Source organism: Anabrus simplex, chromosome 7 (genome assembly GCF_040414725.1).
Source record: "Anabrus simplex isolate iqAnaSimp1 chromosome 7, ASM4041472v1, whole genome shotgun sequence".
Taxonomy (NCBI): Eukaryota; Metazoa; Arthropoda; class Insecta; order Orthoptera; family Tettigoniidae; genus Anabrus; species Anabrus simplex.
The window spans coordinates 241,343,433-241,356,278 of NC_090271.1; positions in this window are offsets into that span (position 1 = coordinate 241,343,433).

Here is a 12,846-nt window from a genome sequence, read left to right on the forward strand (position 1 = left end):
ACCTTTTAAATAATTCTTCATTAATTTATCCAGAATTGCTTTAGCAACTTCGAAGTTAATATCTCAATAACACTTTTTTTCTAGACGTAATTTATTTATCCATTTCCGTACATATATTTCCATTGATAATTGAATTTAGCGCGATTTTTTCAGGTCAAGTCACTAGGAGCGCCACCGTCGAATTGTCTCCCATTTTAGCAAGGCTAAATCCGTAAGTGTCGCGTATTGTCTCTACTGTATTTGCCGTAACCTACCTTTGCAAACCTAAAACTAAATTTTCAATTTGTCTCCACACAAAGCCATAGCGATAGTACAACTAAACCTTCCTTTCCCCCGCAATAGTTAGTAATCTTCAGTTCCCCTGCTATAGTTTCGTATAATTTCATAACATTTCCGAACAGTTGGTTACAGTTCGTAGCAATTAAAGACGCTCCTATCGGCAATTCTGTGACCTAAGCAGAGGACAGAAAGAAAAGAGCGTCACCCTTCGCCGAGTCTCCGTGTGCAGTAAGTGGAATGCTTTAACAAGGGTTGTGCCGAGGGGAAAATCTGTCAGTGCACTTCGCAACCATGTTGAAACTCCAAATCACATGTGATCTTCGAAGTTAAGCAACATTGGGCGTAGGGGGCAGTGTTGTCAACTTATATTTTCAAGATCTGCTAAATACTACTAAATATCCACTAAAATTCCGCCAAGAAATCCGATCTCAAATAATGAGCAATAAAATTAGCAATATTAATAATAGATAATAAATAGTAATAATAATAATAATAATAATAATAATAATAATAATAATAATAATAATAATAATAATAAAAGTAAATGTCTGCACTCACCTGATCTGTTAGTTTCACCGGGATTAACACCCTGCTTGCAAGCCGGCGAGCTAAAACTTGTAGGCGTTTTACTGCCGGGTGCAAACTAGGTGAATACCCTAGCTCAAGGGCCACACACAGAACAGGCCATTTCATTAAACGGTCTTCCTTCATAGCATAAATATAAATGCTACTCTCTCACAGTTTCATTATCTGTCGTCATTCGTCAACTAAGAGAGAAGTACCCTTTCCCCACGCATTGCAGATTTATGATACTAGGATGTCATAACATCAAATCCTAATAACATGTTTTGCTCATGTGACTGCTAGCTCCTGACAAGAAATACGGAACACTTCGGAGACAGACTGGAGTACAATTTTTTTTAAACGTAAAATGGATAAAACACTAAATTCCGCTATATTAAATCTAGAATTCCGCCAAAAAAATCCTCTGTCCACTAAATGATATATTTCTCCCCCGACAGTCTTCTAATTCCGCCAAATTTAGCGGAAAATCCGCTTAGTTGGCAGCATTGGTAGGGGGGCAGCTAGATAAGAGCAGAAATAAACCGGTCACCCTTCCGCTAGCAAACTCTGGCTCAGGATGTCTGGTGAGTGGCCTCTCGCCGAGATGGGGAGTGACGAGGTCGCTTCTCACTCCTCCAGTGGCTATTGAAGTTGACATGTTAAAAGTTACTATAGTAACGACTTTATAATGTTTTATTAAAGAACATAATATACCAAAACCCCATGGCGCAACAGCCCCGAAGGGCCTCAAGCGATCGCTGCTCAGCCCGAAGGCCTACAGATTACGAGGTGTCGTGTGGTCAGCACGAGGAATCCTCTCGGCTGTTATTCTTGGATTTCTAGACCGCAGCCGCTATCTCAGTTGTAATCACGTAGGTTGAGTGGACCTCAAACCCAGTGTTGCCAACTTAGCGGATTTTCCGCTAAATTTGGCGGAATTAAAAGACTGTCAGCGGAGAAATATGTCATTTAGCGGGCAGCAGATGTTTTGGCGGAATTCTAGATTTATTATAGCGGAATTTAGTGTTTTAACAATTTTACATTTTTTCTAAATTTGTACTCCAGTCTGTCTCCGAGCTATTCCGTATTTTTGTCAGGAGCTAGTAGTCGCAAGAGGAAGACCTGTTATTTGGATTTGATGTTATGATATCATAGTATCATAAATTTGTAATGCGTGTTGACGAATGACGACAGATAATGAAACTGTGAGAGAGCAGCATTTATATTTAGGCTACGAAGGAAGATGAACTTGCCTGTTCTGTGTGTGGCCCTTGAAGTAGGGAATTCACCTAATTTGCATCCGGCAGTAAATAGCCTAAAAGTTTTAGCTCGACGGCTCGCAAGCTTGGGGTTAATCCCAGTGAAACCCACAGATCAGGTGAGTGCAGGCATTTACTTTTATAATTATAATTATTTTATTATTGTTGCTAATTTTTATTGCTCTTTATTTGAGATCGGATTACTTGGCGGAATTTTAGCGGATTTTAATAGTATTTAGCGGATCTTGAAAATATAAGTTAGCAACATTGCTCAAACCAGCCCTCAGATCCAGGTAAAAATCACTGACCTGGCCGAGAATCGAACCTGGGGCCTCCGGGTAAGAGGCAGGTACGCTACTCCTACACCGCGAGGCCGGTGTTAAAGAAGATGTATTTTAATTAAACCTTGTCAACTTCTTTAATGTATTCAACTTTTCACTTTGCAAGCTTAATCTGAAAAGTGATGGCGGAACAAATCTGAACTGAAAAGTGCAGAGTGCAAAGTGAAAAGTTGCAAAGTTCGTTCATGGAACAGGCCCCAGGTGCTGGTTATAAACTGAATCAACACGGCGCACCATGTGTAATGGAAACCATACAATCGCGACGTGTTTTTACTTGCAGGAATAATGACTTCTGTAATCACGAACACAATTTTCGCGCTCACACTATTATAACAAGGAATGACAACTTTTTCAACTGAGTGCCAATACAATTGCGATTCATTCAGATATCTTCATCTGTTTACCCTCCAGCGTCGGTTTTTTCCCCTCGGACTGAGTGAGGGGTCCCACCTCTACCGCCTCAAAGGCAGGGTCCTGGAGCTTCAGACTCTGGGTCGGGGGATACAACTGTGTAGGATGACCAGTACCTCGGCCAGACGGCCTTACCTGCTATACTGAACAGGGGCCTTGCGGGGGATGAGAAGATTGGAAGGGATAGACAAGGAAGAGGGAAGGAAGCGGCCGTGTCCTTAAGCTAGGTACCATCCCGGCATTTGCCTGGAGGAGAGGTGGAAAACCATGGAAAACCACTTCCAGGATGACTGAGGTGGGAATCGAACCCACCCTCTACTCAGGTGACCTCCCGAGGCTGAGTGGAACCCATTCCAGCCCTCGTGCCACTTTTTCAAATTTCGTGGCAGAGCCGGGAATTGAACCCGGGCCTCCGGGGGTGGCAGCTAATCACACTAACCACTACACCGCAGAGGCGGACTCATTCGGATATAAGGAAAGTTATTAAGTAACGACAAACTACTAATTAAACCCATTTATTCGGCCTAATGTACCATTCTGTTCAGTTATTAACAAACGATATTTAACGCAGAAATAATATTGCGCAGCATGACGCCAACTGGAAGGGTGTGATGACATATAGAACGCGGGAACTCAGAAGGTGATTCCCTAGGTTATGCAAAAGTGAGAAAGGATATATGTGGTAGGGAGAAAGAGAGATAAGAATTTGTTTGGTGAAGCACCACGCCACCCTAACAATAATTTTAAGCGGGAGCAGTCAGGTTCACCACATCACGGGAATTGAATGATATCTCCTCCATCTGAAGGTTTTCCAAGATAATAAAAGGATGGAAATTATCTCCAGAATTTTACGAAGCCAACGATACGTTTAATGCTGTTAACAAATAATTAGATTAATAACTACGTAGTAAGCCGACCACCGTGGGAAACTGTTTAGTGGCTACATACCAAACTCAAGTTGTTTCCAGGGGCTTTCCCTGGCGTCGCGTGGGTTTTTGCCTCCTATGAGAGCTGAAAGATGTGGAAGGAGGGGATTCATTCGACGATAAGACTGCACCTCGTGCGTGTGGCGCGTCTGCTTGTATTTACGCCAGAAACCTTTGTTTAGTTCAAAGACTGTGAATAATAAGTATAGTGGCGATAACTTAGATTCAGTGGATCGGAGATCTATAAACTTTCCGGTAGTAATTCAAGTGTATGATAATATTTAGACGCTTTGCAGTGAGATCGCGAGTGCCTAATTAATTGACGGTAAATAATGCCGTATTTATAGACTTCATTATGAAGCGGTAAGGGTGAAGTTGCGAAGTGCAAAAGAAATACCAATAATAAACTAAAGCAATCACTGTTATTCCTGCTAGACTTAGGAGACTAGATCAGTTGAGCATGAAATAGTAACAATTGCCTCGAACGACTCAGTCTTGGTTTCAAATTTGAGGTCGCAGATAGTCAGTACTGATCTCCGTTTCAAAAGAGAATAAAATATACCGGGAGAATGTATTGTGACCTTATCGGTCATGTACATATTTATTTATTAATTATTTGGCAGTGAAGAACCTTTGTAAAGATCCCTCGTACTTGTTACAAAAAGTTGCATTAGGTTGCACATACTTACACAACCTTTGTAAACTGCTAAACACCACTCCGTCTTAACTAAAAGGATACACAGATAGAGAGAGAGGGAAGAAAATCTCAAGCCAGAAAAATCGATAATGATACCTTCACCCGTTGAAAAAATGGCCGAAGACAATGTTGCCAGCTCGCGAGTTGCATTTGTATGATGAGATTTCGAGACATGCATAATATTTAATATGGTAAACCTCGGGATGTTATATCATTTCATTATAGACATCTGCCAAAATTCCAATTCTTTATAATATATTAACGTGTGGAAGAATACGCAATCGTTGCATTATATAACACGCTAAGCGTCCCTTGTACGCAGCACCCTCATGGAAGACATTGTTGGGGCATTATTTTGATAATTAATTTTAAATAAATGGCCGAACATTTCATGTTCCGCACATAACCAGACCACTTAAGAATCTGAGTCACACGTTTGAGTGTATTACCGATGTCATACGACACGTGGAACTATTAATTAAAAAAAGTAGTGGGGATTATCCACTGTCTCTTGCATGGAAGGGGGAAAGTTTATAAAAGGAATAGCGATGATGACGACAGTATCCATTTCACGCGAAGGATCCAAAGCAGAACCACGGTTTGATGGTGTTCTGATCTATTTAGTGTTTCAGACTGTAAATGTACAGTTTATATCTTCGAGAATATTGTAATTGTCTACAAACAATAGTATTTAAAACAGGTTGAAGTTATGTGATCGCAAGAACGGTATAATTGTAACTTTTACAATGAAGCAACAAGTATTAATTTCATTATAGTGCAATTAATTGTATTTTGTGTGTTAAAGTGACGCAACAAGTCTTAATCTCATAAAAACTGTTATAAGTGTAGAAGATAACCATTGGAATATGAACGTGCTCAGCGGGAGTAGCAACGGACATGAACCCGTGACCAACGTCAACACCATGGAAGCTTAAAAGGAAAGAATGAGGGTCTTACCCGGGACCCGAACCTTGGATTGTTACGACATGATGATAAGTACTAAAATGAAATAATTTTTTAATAAATGCGCGGTTATTCATTATGCAGATCACGTAAATTAGGTTAGACATGTAAATTGCATGTATTTTTTTAATTAGAAAGAGAACTTGTGAGTGGTCTTCATATTCATTTATGTTCATTTCATGGAATTAATAGTCTACTCCATGGGCTTAAATATATATATAATTAACGTAATGCATGTATTTGACGTGATAAAAAATATTAGTTAGTTTGAGAGTGCTTAGATTAGGTAAATGAAATAGAAAGTAGATTTGTTTTGGCACTGAGCCAAGCCGTAATTTTGTATATTTATTTACGTGATATCCAAGCTTATTATGATAATGCATGTGATTATGCTTGTAAAAATGGATTATCGACTGTTAACATTAGGATAGCAAGGCACTCTTATTTTCACGTAATTTGCATGATTATATTTGTAGATGACTGTATTAATTATATGCGTAACTAGTGACATGCCTAGACATCGAACAGACGCCCTCCTATTGAGATTAGCGTTTTCCTTTTATGTGAAATATTTTCCCTTTCTATATATGCGAATAACATTATGGATATGTTTAAAATCCATATTTGATTTTATTGATTTGATTTTAAAATGTAGGAAAAACCTAGGCTGTATTCTGTAATCGGATGGAATCGAAGCCAGTCATTCTAAGTTGATGGATGTGAATATGAGAAAATGAACAGTGGATTGATATTGTATTATAGAATTGTGGCAGGACAGTGAATTTATAAGCCAGTGGAGCTTTGGAAATATGATATGAGAATATATAATGAAATAAGATTATTTAACAAATATGTGTTCCAAGGGAAACGATTTGCTTTCACCTTGAGATGTTGAAAGGATATTTCTGCCACACCGGTCCATTATTTGCTAGCGCTTTTACGTTCGGATATTTACGATCCCGGGGGAGAGTGAAGAGGGCTTGGCCCCTGTAAAGGATTACTGTATGCTGTATTGTTCGAGCTATTCTACTTAGAATGAAGGCAGTACGATACCGATTATTGTTTAAAGGGTTCTTTGACTTTTTCATGTATGATCTTATAATAATATTTAACTAACTGGAACGTCAGTATTATCATTTATTTGTTGACCATATGATTAATTAAGAAAGGCAGTTTTATTAGTCCCATTTGTCGATGCCATCTTGGATATCATCGGTTCGAGTTCTGAGGCAACCATGGATTTTTGTTGTCACATTTTTTTTATATACAGCCAATTGCATTTGTATATTGTTATTGTTTATTTTCATATTGTGTACATATTTTCCTTTTTATACATTCTTTTAGTCGTGTTTCACTCTTTATGTGGATGACAAATCGAGCTTTATTTTCGTAATTTTTGTCATTGGATTCATTGGGATGTGGGTTCGATTTCTATACCCGACATCAGTCATTTTATTTTGATTAGGATTATATCGACTAGCATTCATTTATTCTTTGTTTATTTTTGTAATATAATTAATTTAGCTAGGTGACCACTTCAAGTTATCTTCAATTTAATTTGTTGTATAAATAATTGCTTCTTCTGATAGTGAAGAAAGTTATTAATGATAACCGTCGCATTTATAAGGATATTTCTGATTTTTTTAAAAGTATGTTATACAAATTATGATGTAATATTTATCATCATGTCGGGAAGAAGAAAGAGGTAAAGGAGAAATAAACTTTTTGACACTTTACAATTTGTATTTAGTCCATTGGACATTGCATATTCAACATTGATATACGATAAATATTCAGGATCAACCTTTAATTAATTTGATTTATCAAGGCTCAATAAATAGGTATTTAAACTTTTGTCTGCCTATCATTTTGCCGAATAACATTGTATCCCAGGTTTCCTTCCGTTCTTTTATGCCTTTAAGCTAGTTATGTGTTATTTTCTTTGATCTTCTGCCGCGAACGCACCATGGCCTTGGGAGGTCGGTGGTTTGATTCTTTGGAACGGAAGGGTGCAGTAGACCCTTGCACGGTCGGAAGAGCATTTGCTCACCCATCATTCTGAATTTTTTTTGTTCCTTCCTGATGAGGTGGCATTTGACTCTAGACTAAAAAGGTCCTTTTCCATCAGGCGCTTTGGCGTATGGTGCTGTATGACGGTATCCCGATTTTTTAGGGATTATCATGCAGTCATTTGGTTCTATGCGGCAAATGGCGTGGGGTGGAAAGGTTGCAGTATGCTGTGAATAAATTAGGCATTTCATTCTAGTAAAGACCTGTGACGTGTGCATGAGACGTGGGATACGGGATCTTCCGGCTACAACCACAAGAAGACGACCAACGAGCCATCCTCACCGAAGAAGACATCATGAACGAGCTACACATGGAGTCTGGACCTAGAGGATCGAACCAGGACCATACCACCACCAGGATGGCTTAAGCAGGCGTCGTTCAACCCGGACAGGGGATGAAGGGGTCTCCAAAATGATAGATGACTGAACCATATTCAATAAGCATGTGTTAGGATCGGGGGATTGTTGCGCAGAAATACAGTAATTAAATTTGTAAATATTAGTAGGGGAAGTGATTACAGCCTATCAGGCTATTTATTAAGATGTTTTTTATATATTCAAGTGTAAGGCATATATATATATGTAGTAAGCAATGATTAAATTAGGTTATGTGATAGGAAGTAGTGTGCCTAGTATTACGGGAGCTTGTTTGTGTGCTTTAGATTAGTATTCCTTAGTGTCTGGCGTCGGATAAAATTTACTTGTAACTGTGGGTTACTTAGGATAGTGTCTCATTTCCCTCTATTGAGAAGGATAGTCAGACCTGCGTAACATAGCGTCTGCATGCTGCCTGAATTGAAATTCTTTTAAATGCTTGTATTTAGTTAATCGACTGTGGGTGAATTAAATCACACCGTAGGCTGTGTCATTAATATTTGCGACCCCGTTCGTACTCTGCCAAGCAAGGTCTTGAACCCTAGACCTGAAGGTTACCAGGAACACGTCATATGGATTGACGGTGATGTTTTATGTGAATAACAGGGCAAAATACCTTATGTGTTATAAATAGGGAGCGGATTTTTATGTGCTAAAAATGTGAAAAATATTTATTTTTTATGTGCTGAGAAACTTTAAAATATGTGATAAAAATTGAAATTATTTTCCTTTAAATATCACATAACTACTCGCGCTCAAGAAGTAAATAAGTATAATGTTTTGTATTAGAATATGGTGCTACCAAACGTGCTCCTTAAGGCAAAATGGTGTCTGTGTATGGAAACGTGCTGTATGGTATATTAATTTTTGATATGCCAGAGTGGATATTATGAATGGTTATTTTTTAAAGGTAATGTTTTGTTTAAATATGGCAAAAGGAACCTATCATCTTTGAAAAAATAGTACCAGTTTGTACTCACCCATCACACGCTGGAATATTAGTTGCTCGAAGTAGTCTCAGAATTGAAGTGAACAACAAAGGTCGTCTCCAAATTGTCCATCACAAATGCATGCCGATTATCTCTAAAGAACGCCTTATACTGCGAAAGCAATCGCTCCACATCACAGGAAGTCAGACGAGCATAGTTAAAGAGAGGAATGTCACCAACAATAACGCCATCAATTTCGCCAACATGAGTACCCACTAATACATTAAAAATATGACACATTGTTTGAAATCCTTTGTTTTTCCTGAACAAATTTTGATATTTGACCTTTAACAGTCCCTGTACCTGCGAAGCCGGGAGTGAATCTAATTTATTTTCAACAGCGCGCACTTCCTTCACTGTTTCGGACAACAGGTTAGTGGATTTTTCAAGTATGTCTATAGTTTTAAACAAGGAGCTTAGATTGGCAGATATAAACGCCAAATCATATAATTTTTCAAAGAGCTGTCTTTTAGTATCTCTTGAAGAATCTCAATTGACGACACTTCGTTTTTATCTAGCACGTTCACAACGGATGCAAAACTTTCGAAATTGTCTGAGTAGTATACCACAGCGCTAAGCCAAGTACCCCACCGTGTAACAATAAGCAGAGGAGGAAGCGCAAGATTCGGGTCTTTCTCTTTAAAGAGATCGATTCTTGAGGGTGCTTTCACGAAGACTTGCCATTAGACACTACTTTATCCACTTGAGGATACTGAGCCCGCACAGTTTCACACAACCTGTGTAGAGCATGAACAACGCAAGCTCACAGAAAGGCCTTCGGCTGCCTTTTTCATGTAAGCTGCACTGTCAGTAAGGAAAAGCAATACATGGTCGAATTTTATACCTTTTGGCTAAAGTAAGTGCATGGCTTCATTGAATAACCTAGCTACAGTGACATGGTTTGCAGCAAGCATTTCTTTACACGCTAGCAAATGAGAATGTTCACAAGCAGTTTTGTCATTCTTCAACACACCAACTACAACATTTCCTACTTTTCTGCCACTTGAATCAGTGGTTTCGTCAATGCTCACCCACAGTTTTTCGCTATCACATACTGCCCGAATTCTCTGTAAAGTTTCTTCGTAACATTTTGGGAGATAGTTTTTCCTTAATGTGGATTCGTCTGGAGGCTCAAAATTAATGTACTTTGTTAGGAAATTTCTCAGTCCCGGATTATTTATTTTACCAAGAGGAATGTCGGCGCAAACAAATGCTCTGCACATATCTAAATAATACTGGGAATATTTAGATGGGCCTTCATTTGAAGTAGCTGGTTCAGCTATTAGTAATTGTCGTGAACGCACACGCGAAGCAGTCGTAGTATGCTTATTTCCAGACAAATGCTGGGTTACTTGAGAACGTTGATCTGCACTTACTGTTTTTCCACACGGTTGGCGAAATAACACTTTTCCATCGGTAGTGAAAATGCTTTTAAATTCCACTACATTGTTGAAGACGCGATCTTGTACTCGACTTCTCTTTTGGCATTATTTTGCAGGTTACGACACACGCATTTACGGTGAATCACTGTTTCAATAAAAAGAATAGCTGCGGACACTGAAGGAAATATTTCTTATAAATCCATACAAAATCACACGACCACAGGAATGATATATGGACCCGAGCAGCTAACCTTACTCTTACGAGTGATGAAATTCCACTACCTAATGGTGGGGCAATATTCTTCCGAGTCTCCCATGACGTAACGGAATTACGTCACCTCATATCTCCGTGATTGCCTTTCACTGATACTCTATAAACAAAACCCGAGTGGTCTGACTCATAAAAGCGAGTTGGAATGACATCATGCAAGGAAACATCTTGTGCAGCAAATCAAATCGTTGTCTAACTGTAACGACGTAGCCAGTGACCAGCAAGTTTTAGAACTTATGGAGGGAGGTCTATAAATAGCCGAAACATTCAGATACATTATGTTAAATACACTGTTAAAAACAATACCGTAATCGTAAAATGAAAATATGAGCATTATTTTATAACACAGAAGCATTTTAAATTTTATTGATCAACAAATATTGCCGATTTATGTGCTTATTATAGATTTTCTTAAAATATGTATTTACATTTAAAAATGTGAAAATATGTGTTTTTATGTGAAATAAGATTCAGTTTTTACACTTGGGGATGCACAATAGGAATAATGAACTTCGTAACTTGCGTTAAAACTTACGCAAGAAAAATATGTAATTACATAAAAATCCGCTCCCTAGTTATAAATGAGGCCCACGGCGGTCTGTTACTTGCGTTGGATAAATAGACTGTGATGTGATTCCTCACTCATTATGTGGCTATTGGTTTGTCATGAGTAGATGATTGTAAAAGCCCTTTTGTGAAGTAGTTCTGAGCGCACGGAAATTAGGCCATGGGGCCACTGCCGGCCGTGTTTGCATTTTTTTTAGTGAGGGGAGGTTTTACTGGCGAGACAAGGAGGTCATTACCCGGCCCTGCACGACGGGGGAGGGGGGGGGGTTCGCGGCCATTTTAAAAGGCAAGGTTATGCGGATTTTTCTTTTTCAAGCAAAGACGTATGTGTGACAGCAATTCTTTCTTTTGTTTTTCTTTACTTGTCAGTAGAGGTGGGTCTTACGTATGAACTTGGCACTAACGAATTAGTAGTGTTAGGCTACCTTTTAAATACAATGATTGCTTAATGGACCTGAGATCGCATCCATATTCATACCTCTATGGTAGGGATAGATACGGTTGCAGTGGTAGATTTATTTTAGTCGTAGTTGTAACAAACGAACTTGCTATTTGTGTGTGTACTCCCCAATATGTGCGGGGACCCCTTGCAATGGCTTTATTTCTGCGAGACAGTTCTGATCTTAGCATGATGTATTTTTATTTTGTAGGTCTATTGGTCCTGTTCCATGTAGGGAACACGTTTTCTTCTTGGGTTCACTGATCTACCCTCCGCTCAGAATCATCGAGCTATTTTATGTTGTCTTTGGAAATTATAGATGTAAGCCTTTATGGCATTTATCTTTTGCACTACGAGTGCAATCTATTGTAAAGAAAAACTGGTTATGAACACAGAAACTTATGCTTTGTAAAATTATATATATATATATATATATATATATATATGAATCATAACTGAGTTCCTCATTTCATAATTTAGAGTAATAGAGTAATTTTCCTAACCCCCATACTCTCGTCGCTAGAACCCAGTAATTGACCGTCTGCAGCTAGGCTGGTGCATTTTTTAGTAACAGGTAAGCAGGTAAGTTCGATTGTGCATTGTTATGTATGCCCTGTAGGGTATATTAAAAAGTTTTATTCACCTTAAATCAATCAATCAATCAATCAATCAATCAATCAATCAATCAATCAATCAATCAATCAATCAATCAATCAATCAATCAATCAATCAATCAATCAATCAATCAATCAATCAATCAATCAATCAATCAATCAATCAATCAATCAATCAATCAATCAATCAATCAATCAATCAATCAATCAATCAATCAATCAATCAATCAATCAATCAATCAATCAATCAATCAATCAATCAATCAATCAATCAATCAATCAATCAATCAATCAATCAATCAATCAATCAATCAATCAATCAATCAATCAATCAATCAATCAATCAATCAATCAATCAATCAATCAATCAATCAATCAATCAATCAATCAATCAATCAATCAATCACCATTGATCTACACTTAGGCTTGCCGCCCAGGTGGGAGATCCTGTATCATTTGTTTACCTGGTCTTTTCTTAAATGTTTTCAAAGAACTTGAAAATTTATCGAACATTTCTCTTGATAAATTATTCCTATAAATGGATATTTGCCGAATATTTCCTCTTGATTTCTAACTTTACCTTCTTATTTTCAATTTTCCTATTTTTAAAAGCTCTACTCAAGCTTAATTGTCTATTAATGTCATTCCACGCCAACTGTCCACTGGCAGCTCGGAACATAGTGCTTAGTCGAGCAGCTCG